This window comes from Balaenoptera physalus (genome assembly GCF_965194825.1).
Source record: "Balaenoptera physalus genome assembly, chromosome: 1".
NCBI classification, from domain to species: domain Eukaryota; kingdom Metazoa; phylum Chordata; class Mammalia; order Artiodactyla; family Balaenopteridae; genus Balaenoptera; species Balaenoptera physalus.
The window spans coordinates 3,213,364-3,226,379 of record NC_138882.1 but is presented as its reverse complement, the minus strand read 5'-3'; the positions used below and the strand labels follow the sequence as shown (position 1 = coordinate 3,226,379).

The 13,016-nt window shown below is 39.9% G+C and overlaps 1 long non-coding RNA gene across 1 annotated transcript in view; it reads right to left on the bottom strand.

Moving 5' to 3' along the window:
* The window catches only part of LOC309643324, a 39,382-nt gene extending 27,337 nt beyond the window's left edge, over positions 1-12,045 (bottom strand). Inside the window, exon 1 of the long non-coding RNA XR_014253686.1 lies at positions 3,545-12,045. This is a non-coding gene — a long non-coding RNA (uncharacterized lncRNA). The remainder of the gene's footprint in view (positions 1-3,544) is intronic.
* Between the last annotated feature and the right edge of the window lie 971 nt (positions 12,046-13,016).

Below are 13,016 nucleotides of genomic sequence, written 5' to 3'. Positions count from 1 at the left end.
AAATGATCAACAACAAAAATCTCCCTGTTAAAAAAAGGATTTAGACTGAAAAGGGATTTTAAATAAAGGCAGCTTTGGTCTCAAAAGTTCTTTCTCTTTCTCCTTTTTCTTCAACAGAAGCACTGAAGAGGATGATTGAGCAAACCCCCAAATGATGACTTCCCAAGACCCCGAAAGAGTCTGAAACTCCAAGTCACTCCAAGGAACGTCTGCCTTTCTTTCTCCTGGGCTATCCACCTGATACCACCACAACCAGTTGAAAGGTCAGACATTAGGAATGATAATTAATTAATTTAATTGCATGCTTCACACATGATGCCTTTCCCCCCCCCCACTGATGTTACCAGCTGTTGACAGTTGTGATAGTTTAGACCTAACTCTGCAGAGCTTCAGAAACCCTTCACTACTGGATACACATCCCATTTCCTCTATTTCCCAACGAGAAAAATCAAATCAGAAACAGCGAAACATAAAAATCTTAAGCCATAACTATGAGCCACTTTTTAATCCCTGCAGAGAATACCTTTAAGAACAGCTGGAAGGAACCAACTGCCAAACTTCAACTGGCACTGAGGTTTCTGGAACTCCTTATACCAACATTCTGTCCTACCAAAGAGTGAATATTGAAGTATGCCACATCTCTGAAATGAATGATCTCTCACGTCTGTTAGGAAGTTTCTGCGATTCCATCCATAAACATACCCATCCGTCATGTATTTAGAGTATTTATCTATAGAGGTACCAATTTCTCAATATTTTAGTCCCGGTAAAAATAACACTAATTGGGCAGGAATCTCCCAAGGGTGGCTGGATTCCTGTAGCATGTGTGTGTTTCATGGGCAAGAGCCAGAACTAGGGAAAGAACACCAGGGTGTTACATTTAACACTGTACAGGAGTTAAAAATAGAAACTTAAGGGAAGGGGGCGGGAATCTTCCTCTATTTCTTTATTCTCATTTATCTATGAAACGTTCAAAACTGAGGCAGCTTTGTAAAAACTTTCATTGTTACAGAAGTCCACGGAACAGTATCTGCCAACGGATTCAAGGGCCAACATCTAGTCTGTTATTTTTATATTGATTGGCCTGAGCTTTCATAGGGCACTTCATGACTGCAACAAAATAATCTTCTTTTAAGTGCTGATATGTTCTTTCCTGGCGATACAAAGAACAGGAAAGATGCCACCATACACAGTACATTACCTACTCAGGAATCTGAATAAGATTAACAATGCTAATACATGTATAGCCCCCTCAAAGCACTTCATTTACATAATTCCGTTTGTTCCTCACTACAATACTGCCAAGTAGGCGACATGCGTATTATTAGCTTTATTTTAGATACGGGGATTTGGAAGCTTGCTCAGAGTGCCACGATGCTGACAGGTTGGCAGAGCCAAGGACTTATGTTCCCACACGATGCTTTTTCACACACACTGCCTTCAATAGACCCTTTCATAACTTAAGTCACCAGCTTCAAGATAATGCAATTGGTAAGATCTTTGAAAGCTGAGGTTTGTCGAAAGCATTTTGCAGTTTGATTAGCTCAAGGTCAGGGATTCGGTATCCGGTAATAACCCTGCTCCTCTGCCAGTCTAAGAGGGCCTGGCGAGTGCAGCAGGAAATCGGCTTCACAACAGAGATTCTCAGTTGCTATGTGCCAGGCTCTGTCTTTTGTACTTTCCTACCAAATTCTCATTCAATGATGTATACTTGCTAGTTGCCGGGAAACATATCTTTTCCCATCAAAAGGCTGCTAGGTAACCGCATAGTCAAACATCCTTATCATTATCAGCATCTACTGAACTTCTTTGAATGTATGGCCCTAAGCTGTGTGCTTTTATTTATTTATAAATCACACTCCAACCTACCTGCTATAAACAATTCCTGTTTGGGGGGCAAAATCTCAAAGAAACAAAGCATCAGTGGCCAACGGCATGTAATGCCCCAGGTTGCTCCTGGCAGCACTGGGTGAGGTGGCAAAGACCTGGAAACAACTGCAGGCCCTTCAAGCCAGGAATAGCTGAATAAATTGTGGTATCTTCAGCCCCTATGTTATTAGGTAGCCGGAAGAGTGAGTTAGAGCTATGTTTATTAGCCTGGAGAGAGTCCCATGCATTGTTAAATGAGAAAAGGAAGAGGAAAAGACCCGTGCATTATATATTCTCATTTTTGCCAAAAGGACGGCAAAACCTTCCCTTCCTCCTCCCCAAATATAACTGATTAAACAGGAGAAAAGGGTGGAAAGATTCACACCAAACCTTTGTCACTGGTTTCCTAGGGGGAAGGATGGGAAGGAGAAGACGTAAGTCAGAAACAGGGGGTACAGAAACTAACTAGAAAAACAGGCATGACTTTGTCAACAGAAGAGGTGAAATGTAAAATTCTACAGAGCATATTGCCACAAATATAGCAAACAGAATCTGCACCTGGATTAGGATCTAAATATAAGATGAACAAATAAAATATTGATTTGAGGTTAAGACTGTGAGGGTTTTTTTTTAATTCCTATTATTTTAATATAAAGATGACAGTAAATTTGAACCAACAACATGTAAGTGGGTTTATTTAAAGTGAATTTATGTTAAAATGGGTTTATATTTTTAAAGTAAATGTATATTCATTGTGATTAATAGACTAAAAGAAACATAAGCAGTTTAAACAGTAGAACAAATACTTCGTTTTGCCAGGGAAAGAGGGTGGATTGTGCGTGGAAGGGGAGCTAGCATCTATCAAGGAATGGCCTCTTTTGTGTTATGCATTTGATTTGATGCTGTTCTCAAGATCTGGTTCTTGAAGGAGTAGGAAGGGTGATCAGGGAGATGGCTGGAAGAGAGAGTCTGGGTGAGAGACGGAAAAGCCCAGCTTGGTGAGAGCATAGAGCTCTCCAGGGGACCTGCCTCAGTTCACAGTTGCTAGACCAAGAGGTTTTCAACTGAGAAGGGAAACAGATGAAACCATAGAACGGACAGGACCAGCTCATGAACGGCCCTGTAAGTCATGCCAAGGAATTCAGCCACTCTTCTCTCTTCTCTAGGAAAGGGGGATCCTTAAAGATTGTGAATCAGGAAAGTGATGTCATGAGTTTTCTGTTTTGTTTTGTTTTCAAGTAACGCTAGACGCAATAAGGGAGATGGGTTGAAGCAGCACAGAGTACAGGCAGGGCAACCAGTTAGGAGGTAAGAGAACCAAGACAAAGGAAATGGTTATGAGGCTTCAGAGATGCTTAAGAGGTACCATCAAACGGACATGGTTGTTGACTGCACATGGAGGGTACAGGGGCGAGCTGAGTTACAGATGATTCTTGGATTTCTGGCTTTGGGGATGGGGCGGGGGGTTACCATTTCCTAAGACAGAGAATTAAATGGAAAAAAATGCATGTTTGTTGGGGAAAATAATAAATTTATTATTTTATTTTATTTATTTTTGGCTGCATTGGGTCTTTGTTGCTGCGCGCGGGCTTTCTCTAGTTGCGGCGAGCGGGGGCTACTCCTCGTTGCGGTGCGCGGGCTTCTCATTGCGGTGGCTTCTCTTGTTGTGGAGCACGGGCTCTAGGCGCGCAGGCTTCAGTAGTTGTGGCTCACGGGCTTAGTTGCTCCGCGGCATGTGGGATCTTCCCGGACCAGGGCTCAAACCCGTATCCTCTAGCATTGGCAGGCAGATTCTTAACCTCTGCACCACCAGGGAAGCCCAAATTTATTATTTTATATATGTTGAATGCGAGTGTGGTCTGGTGAGTGATTGGACACAGAAGTTTAAGCCTTAGGAAGGATACCTGGGATAGAGATATGGATTCAGGGGTCATCAGAGTATAGGTGGAAACTGAAACCATCAACTAGGTAAATATGTTAGCATGTAAATAGAGGTGATGCCTTTGGACAGGGTTCTGGGAAATGTCATCTCTGCTCTAGAGATGAGCAGAAAGAAAAGAACCAATGATAAACAACAAGGTCCTGCTGTTTGGCACAGGAAACTGTATTCAATATCCTGCGATAAACCACAATGGAAAAGAACATGCATATATGCATAACTGAGTCACTTTGCTGTACAGCAGAAATTAAACACAACATTGTAAATCAACTATACTTCAATAAAATTTAAAAAAAAAAAGAAAAAGAAAAGAACCAATGAAGGAGGAGTCAGGTTAAAAGAGAGCGTTTTCATGGAAGCGAAGGGAAGCGAGTTTCAAGAAGGAAGAAACGATTAGCAGCAAACATAGGTTAAAGGATTCCAGTCCCAGCCCTGCCACTTACTAGCTGTGTGAGGTCGGGCAAAGTACTAAACATCTCTGTCCCTCACTTTCATCTTGTGTAAAAGGCACAGAATCCTTGTACCTGTCTCATCGGATTGTTACAGGAACTAAATGGGTTAAGAGTGTTTGTAAAGTGCTTACAACAGATCCTGGCATGAGGTAATTGCTGTTGAGTGCTTGATCAATTGTCACAGTAAGATCAAATAAGAGGCCCCAAAATGCCCCTGGACTTGGGAGTTATTACTCATTCCACTTAATATTTGTGTCCCTACTGTATGTCAGGCACTGAGGACATAGTCATGAACAAAACATTGAACTTGCCCTTGATGGAACTCATACTCTGGTGAAGAGCATTTATTGGATGCAGACTGTGTGTGCTGTTCTCATCACCTGACAAGCATTACCCTCTCATTCCTCACAGTTACCCTATGATGAGGGTACCATGATTATCCCCATTTCACAGATAAGAACACTGAGTAGCACAGGGGTGGGGGGCTCAGCAAAGTCCCAGTGGCAGAAGCAGGCTTTGAACTGAGCTGGGCCAGCTCCAGAGAACACCTCTTAACCTCTACATGTGTCCTCTCCAGGTGGCTGCTGGTGACCTCAGAAACAGTGGCTGTAGAAGCATGGGGATGGGGATGGGGGTGGCAGAATATACAGACTGCAGTTAAGTTGACCATTGAATGGCACCTCGTTAACCGAGAGAGAGATTGAAAGTATTTCCACAGAGAAGCAAACTAAGAGATTGAAAGTATTTCCACAGAGAAGCAAACTAACAAAGTCCAAGCTTGTGGGTTTGTGGTGAATATATTTTGCTTGCATGATAGAGTAAGAAATGCTAAAGTGTGGAATAGTAAGCCTGTCCTTTGCTCCAGTCTGTCTCAAATATCTGTTTCCACTATTCCTTTGCAATGAGCTGGAGGGGCACAAGACTAAGGTGTCTAGTGAATGCCTGAAGGGCATATATTTGGTCCTATTTATTGAAGCAAGTTCAGTATAATTGAAATATATATTATATTATATTTATATATATGAATTCATATATATATGAATTATATATTATATTCAGTATAATTGAAAGATCCACATGTGGCAGAATCTCATGCTATTACAAAAATCAAAGAAGATGAAATGTATTCTCCTCCAAATTTGAGATCACTAAAGATTGCAGAGGAGAGATCAGAATTTTTTGGTCAATGTAAAAAAATCTAAAGAGTAGTCTCGCCTTTTCTTGCTCTGGTTCTGAATAAGTAGGTCTCAGGAATCTGCATGATTAGCACACATCCCATTTGTTCTGATGCATAATCAACTTTAAGAATTCATTCCAGCTCCACCGTGCACTAGCTCTGTGACCTAGAGCAAATTACTCCATCTCTCTGTGCTTCAATTACCTCATTATAAATGGCGATAATAATAGTACCTACCTCGGAGATTTGTTGGGAGAATCAAATGAGCTAAATTTTTAGCACACACCTGGCTCAAAATAAGCATTGTGTACATGTTTGTTATGTACAATAAACAAATCACTGTTTTTTTTAGATATAGTTGATTTACAATATATTAGTTTTAGATGTACAACATAGTGATTCAAAATTTTAGAGATATACTCCATTTATAGTTATTGTAAAATATTGGTATATTCCCTGTGCTGTAAAATACATCCTTGTACCTTATTTTATACATAGTAGTTTGTATTTTAAGGGATAATCAGCAAATATAAGAGTCTGTTTAACTTTAGGGAGGTTGGAGTTTGCCTTATTTGAAGACAGAATGAATTCTGTCTTGCGACGATTTTCAGGTGGTGTAACCAAAAGGCTGTAGGGAGTAAACAAATTAGGAAGAATTTCAGGACAGAATGTAAAGAATTTTGGCAACAAAAATTTTCTTCTAAAGTTTTTTTGAAGTTAAGATGATTGGCCAGATATGCTCTAAGGCTTGCATCATATGAGGGTTAGCATTTTACAGCTCTATGCTACAAGGACCTCAAAATATAGTTTAAATATTATATGAGTCAGGACCCTTTTGGTTGCAAATGACAGAAACCCAACTCAAACCAGATGAAGCACATAAAATAAGAGGAGATTTATTGAAAGGATACTGGGGTAGCTATCAGAATGGAATAAATGGTTGAATAATTAAATCTCAGAATGGCAAAAAGAGGGATGTAAAGCCTTCTCTGCCTGTTTCTAACCACCCTCCCAGATCCTTTTCCTCTGGTGGGAGATGTTGTGCCCCATAGGTCCAGGCTCTTATTCTTGTGGCTCTATAGACAACAGCAAAAATGGCTTTTCTCTCTGAAGTCCTGAGATAGGATTCTGCTTCATTTGGGTCACATGTCCCTCAGTGGACCAATCACGGTGGTCTGAGGTGTGGACTGTTGTGATTGGTTCACACTGGTTTACAGTCTTACCCCTTAACCAATCCTGTGACCAGTAAAACAAGATCATAAGAGAAGGTGGTCTCTTCCATTCAGACCACTGGGATAGAGCCAGGGGGGAGGGATAAGACAGGAATGTCGACTCCCCCAGAAAGTGTTTACTGCAGACGTGGTCACTGTCCCCAGGACTCACAACCTAGTGGGAGAGCAAAACAAATAAGTCTGTATATAAGAAATACAGACACACATAAATTGAAAAATTAATAAATGCAAAATAAATAATGAACTCCCATCAATGAACAGAAGAAATAATATTGCTTTGAATCTGACCAGTTTGGTGTTCTGCTTTAATAATGTTTCCAATGAGTTAAGTCTGCTTCGAAATGTTGATTTGAATCCTAAATAAGTCTATCGAGCATTTTTTTAAAAATGCAGAAAGGCTAATACATGTGGATTATGGAATTAAGAGAATGCAAAGTTAAATATTCAAGGATCCCTGGTGAATTGGGATTCTCAGTCTTAAAAGAGGAGAGAACATCATGGTGACCAATGAGACATCTCCTGCCCGAGAGACAAAGATTATGTGAAAAAACCTGCTTGGATGGAAAATCCTGATTAGAATCTTTGTAGTTTTCCGTTAAGTCCAAAGTAGTTATTTACTTTGAAAAATGGCAGAGTTATTAAAGGAATTCTAAGAAGTAAATCACCGTAGAGGCTAATAATGTAAAGGTACATAAAAATAATTAGAAGAGGGAGCAGGGGAAAGGAAGCAGAGAACCACATGAGGAAGATATTGGAAAATCCCAAGTGAGAGTTTGCCAGAATGAAGGCAAGGAGTGAGAACAGAGGTGAATGAAAAATCTGAACGTGTTCTTCAGAAAAAAAAGTTGTGAAGTTTGATTGACTAGATACAAGAAACCAAAGAAACATCAGTGTCAAAGAAACGTGAATATTTTAAACTTGAAGTTGGAACAGCAAAGGGGGATTTGTGATAATAATGTGGACAGTAGGGTCATTGGGTGGAGACTGAAAGGGGCTTAGCCAGACTGTTTTGCCGGAAAAGTACACGAGTGGATGTAGGGAAAAAAAGAAAGAGAGGGTTGGTTTTCCGACAAAGTATACAATTTAAAAAAACAACTCTCTGCTGGATCAGATTTTGCAAAACAACCCACATTATAATTACAAAAGTGAGTGAGAATACCACAGACCTTTCCATTCTGTGCATATTCTATTTTCTATGTAATACAATTACCATCCCCCAGTTATGGTTGCTTCACTGATACTTTAGTCAATTCAATCCTATTAAAATTTTAATATTTCCTAACTCAAGACATTGATTTTTGACAAACATAATGGAATTTTACAGGAGGTGCTGTTTGGTGTCTGGATTAACCTAAAAGTCACCGGTGTCAGATGGGACATTCACAGATTTGTTTATAACTTTATTATAACCTTTCTGCCGAGTTTTCAAACCATCAGGATCTGTGCTGCTTCAGACACAAACTTATTTGCTTTGATAATCTTAGTGGAACATAGTGGGGTACTTAAAATGACCACTAAATGACAGAAATAAAGGCAGTAAGAGTGACTTAGTGGCTTACCCAGTTTGCACTGCTGGTTAGTGGCCAAGCCAAAACTGGAATTCAGACCCCCTGGCTCCTAGACTCATGTACAGCCCCCATTAACACCATGCCCACAGCTTGCACTCTTTTATAAAGAATTCTCTTAGGTCTCGATACCAGGTAAAGCTGCCCTTCTGAGCTGAACTTGGTTTTCATTGTAAGGAAACTGTGACTCTTAAGATTAACTTGCTTTGGCCGCTGGATGCTCAGAATCAAATGTGTGGCCTGCCGTTAGCACCTTTGTACTTTGTCCTAATTTCTGAGTATCTCTGTAAACCATCTCAAACCCTCTTTGGAAAAGATTAGAAACAAATGTACATTCAGCAAATATTTAAAGCCCAGCGCAGTACCTGTGGTTAAGAATGACTACCTCCTGACTTCGTATTTATAATAACCCGTTTTCTCTTTCGTAGCTTTGATGTGAATTTCTCAAGCTATTTGATTCTTTATTGAAAATTAACATAAAACTCAAGACTCCTGGATAACTCAAGGAAAGATTTAACCTGTTAGAAAAAGCCTTGACTAAAGAGAGGAATGTTTAAGGAAATATATTGATAATTTAGGACATACTGATATGACAAGCAAGTATATTGATATGATAGAACATCTTAAGACATTAAAAATAATTTTTATGAAAAGTTTTTAATAATGTGGGAAACTATTTAAGATACATGAGTGAAGAAAAACAGGATAAAAAAATGTATTATCTCAGCTATGGAAAAGAAAATGCATTTAAAGAGAAAAGAAGGAAATATGGCAAAGTATTAATGATGATTACTTTGAGTTGTAGGATTATGGGTAATTTTTATTTTCCATATACTACTATATATTTTTCAAATTTTCTACTTCTCTTATTATCAGAAATATATTTTCTAAAAATAGGTTTTAAAAGATTTCTTTCCTTTTTTTTTTTTTTGGCCACAAGCCTTGCCGGATCTTAGTTCCTCCACCAGGGATTGAAACTGGGCCCTTGGCAGTGAAAGTGCCAAGTCCTAACCACTGGACTGCCAGGGAATTTAATTTAATAAAAGATTTTTTAATAGTATGGGGCAATAAATATTCTAGGCTGTTAAATGACAAAAATCTGCATATAAATTTGTATCACAATATAATCACAATGATACAATAATATGCATAGAAAAAAGTGGACAAAAATATACCTAAATGTTGCTACTACATGGTAACATTTGAGGAAATGTCCTTTTCATGCATTTTTTTTCTTTCTCTTATTTCTCCAGTGGGTTTGTGTTTCTTTTGTAGTCAGAACTGCCAATCCAAATAATATAAAAAAGGACCCCATGGACATAAAAACCTAATAAATCTGAAGTATCCAGAGTTGCTGCTCCACTAATTATCTGTGATCTATATCTGTCATAAATCTAGACTCCCACTTGCATTTTAAAAAGATGTCACTACACATTTGCAGGAGAGTTTTGCAAAAGTAATTTTAGCAGAAACTGACAACCTGTTAAGTTTCCTAGAACATCCCAGGAGATCAGAGCTAATGACGACCTCCACACTTCCTGTTGTGTCTGGAAGATAATGACATGGCATGGACAGTCTAAGGACAGCAGGGGCATCGTGCTATTTTGCCGTCTGGAAACAGAACATGGGGGAGACAAGTTGTTGCTACAAACCCAGAAAAGGCTGTAGTAGCCTCTTCTGTGGAATTCGGTTAAATTGTTCCAGGCAAACAAATTCACTGAGTGATTACCATGGTCTGTTGAAAAATTCTAAAATCAAAGAAAACCTGAAAATATTGGCATGTTGAATCGAGTTGTATCTTCTACCAAAAGCCAACTATTGTTCTTGGAACACGTACCATTTGAACTTAGAGTATATAGTTCAGTAGTTTCTCAGGTCAAGGTGCTAAACTGGCCTGACGTACCCTTCAGGTAGAACTTCATCAGGACCTACATTCCCTGAACAAATACTGTTGAGCTCATACTGTGAGCATGTGTTGCTGAATGCTTCAATTGCCCAAATATTCAACTTTCAGATTTCTAGTCTCCAGACCGTCTCATCAAGTTCAAGGGCTCCTCTATTACACATATACCAGTTGGTGTAAAATTCGGTGGTGTTATTATATGTATGTCCCCCCAAAAAAACTTTTTGAAAGAAGGAATAAGTATGAAATTTTTTAAATCAACAATAAGATGGCACAAGTCCAAAATGTTTGGAAATTCCCCCTTAAATCTAACCCTGGTCATTGTATTTATAAGAGCCAGAACTCCCGAGGCTAGCCCATGCAAGTTCCCTTTTCCAGTTCCTGATATTTAATTTATTCCTTGTAAACATTTGCATAGTACCTTATACTTTGTAAATTACTTTTCTGGAGCATGATCTTATTTTGGCCTCACTACTTCCCATTCGGAAAATTAAAAAATAAGTCATTCTCCCAATGTTACAAAACAAAGTAGCAGAGTGAAGACAGAACCTAGATTTCGTGGCTCCTAGTTGGCATTTTTCTGCTGTAGCATTCCTCCACTTCACAAATAAAATGGCTTATTCACATTCGCTTCTCTTTCTTTTACACTTACAGTTTTCATCTTCGCCTACTTTGTATGGTAGACCAAAAATTAACGGGTGAATTTCTTACGGAAGATAGTGTATAATCACAAATTCCTAAGCTGGATTTAAAACGTCACCTAACCCATCTTTAAAAGATGAAGCTGACTAAATCTACTATTTCTGCCAAGTATCTTGAATTTTTTAGTTAACAAATTTTTGGACTCAACCTAAAATCTCGTGAGAAGATTAAGCAGCTTTCAAGAGCAGTGAGTCCACGACAGCTGACATTCTGTTTTATTTCACCGTGAGTGGCTGAGGATAGCGTGGATCTCTGTGGCATGACCAGACTTCCAGTTCTTGGCTCTGTAAACAGTAACTCAATTGTCCCCAAATCCTGGACTAATAGTCATTCTTTTTTCAAAATTTGTTCGTATAATATTACTGCTGAAATCAGGGCCAAGAATCTTCACTCCTAAAGAGTATAAAATAAGGATTCGTTGTAGGTTCCTCATTCTTTTACTCTCTAGTTAAATTAAATAACAGTTATCCTATGAATTGAGGAAGCTCCGACCGGTCAGCCAATGGCCTGGAGAGCTCTCGCTCACGTGGGAGCTGACCTCAAAAGCAGCTGATCCCATTGACAGGAGAGTAGGAAGCAGCAAGTTGGCATCAAATATATTGACCGTAAGAGTGTTGCATCCGGTAGAATGACTTCAACATGAAAGCAGCTGTAAAATGATTTTGTCAGACAGTGACACTCAGATCCTGGGGACGCCTCTGTGTGACATGTTGAGAGCTCTATTAGGTTGCCTTCTTCAGGCCGAAATAATGGCTTCTGTGCTACTGCAGCAAGATTCTGGGCTTCTAGAGAGCTCTGAAAATATCCAGAAGCATACCTGCATGTACCCCGCCTCTCACACCCGTGTACAAGCGTGTCGACACACAGCCCACAAGAGGACGCAGAGCTTGGTGTGGCCAGAGGAAGACAGCTCTGCCTTATGTTTTTGGCTTCTGCGCCCCTCGGCAGCCCTTGCACCGACAGCACAGAATACCGGCCCTTCAGGCACTTGACGGGGTTTCAAGCATCCATTGACTGCAGCCCAACACTTGCCAAAGGCCTCTGGGACAGCTGATAGTTGTGAGACGGGGCCTAGGATATCTGTCAACTATTCCTAGATTCTCTGAGTGCTATTTCTGTATGAAGTTAGATCATCAGAAAGCAATATATTCAAATCGTATTAGCATGGCTCCCTTCAGCGAGTAATGATATTATCTACGTGAATTTCTTTTTTAATACATTTATTTATTTATTTATTTATTTTGTCTGCATTGGGTCTTTGTTCCTGAGCACAGGCTTTCCCTAGTTGCAGGGAGCGGGGGCTACTCTTCGTTGCGGTGCACGGGTTTCTCATTGCGGTGGCTTCTCTTGCTGCGGAGCACGGGCTCTAGATGCACGGGCTTCAGTAGTTGTGGCTCATGGGCTCTAGAACGCAGGCTCAGTAGTTGTGACACACGGGCTTCGTTGCTCTGCAGCATGTGGGATCTTCCCGGACCAGGGCTCGAACCCGTGTCCCCTGCATTGGCAGGCGGACTCTTAACCACTGCACCACCAGGGAAGTCCCCACATGAATTTTTAAATTGAGGTTTTACTCTTTTCAAAGTTATACATGTACAGCATTTATACAGTCAAATGGTTCTCCAAGACCTGTAATAAAAAACATTGACCTCCACCTCCAGGTTTCCATTCCCCAGGGGCAACCGATTTTCATTCTTTTAGCTGATTATTTTCATACTTAATATGTCTAAATAATATGCTTATATTACTACTTCCTAGTTTCCAGTTTTCATTCCACAGTGGAAAATGTGGACCTGGCTCTCCTTAGCCCCGCTCTACTCAGTGACCCTCGCTTTCCTCTCTCTGGGTTTACTCCTTTTCTTTTGGTGGAGCACATCCTTCAGTAGCTTCCTGAGAAAGGGTGAATGGGAAGCAAAGCTGTTACCACACACATCTGAAAATGTCTGTTTTTACCTCATGCTCAGTGGATAGTTCTGAATTCTAGTTTGGAAATGATTTTCCCTCAGAAGTTTGAAGGCCTTTATCAGTTATCTTCCAGTTTCTAGGGCTGCTGTTAAGAGCTGGATGCCATTCTTATTCTTGACCCTTTTTGTGAAAACTACTTTGTTCTATCTGGAAGCTTGTTCCTCATTATTCCCAGTGTTGGCTGATGTTCTTTCTTTATTTTTCTAAACTTAATT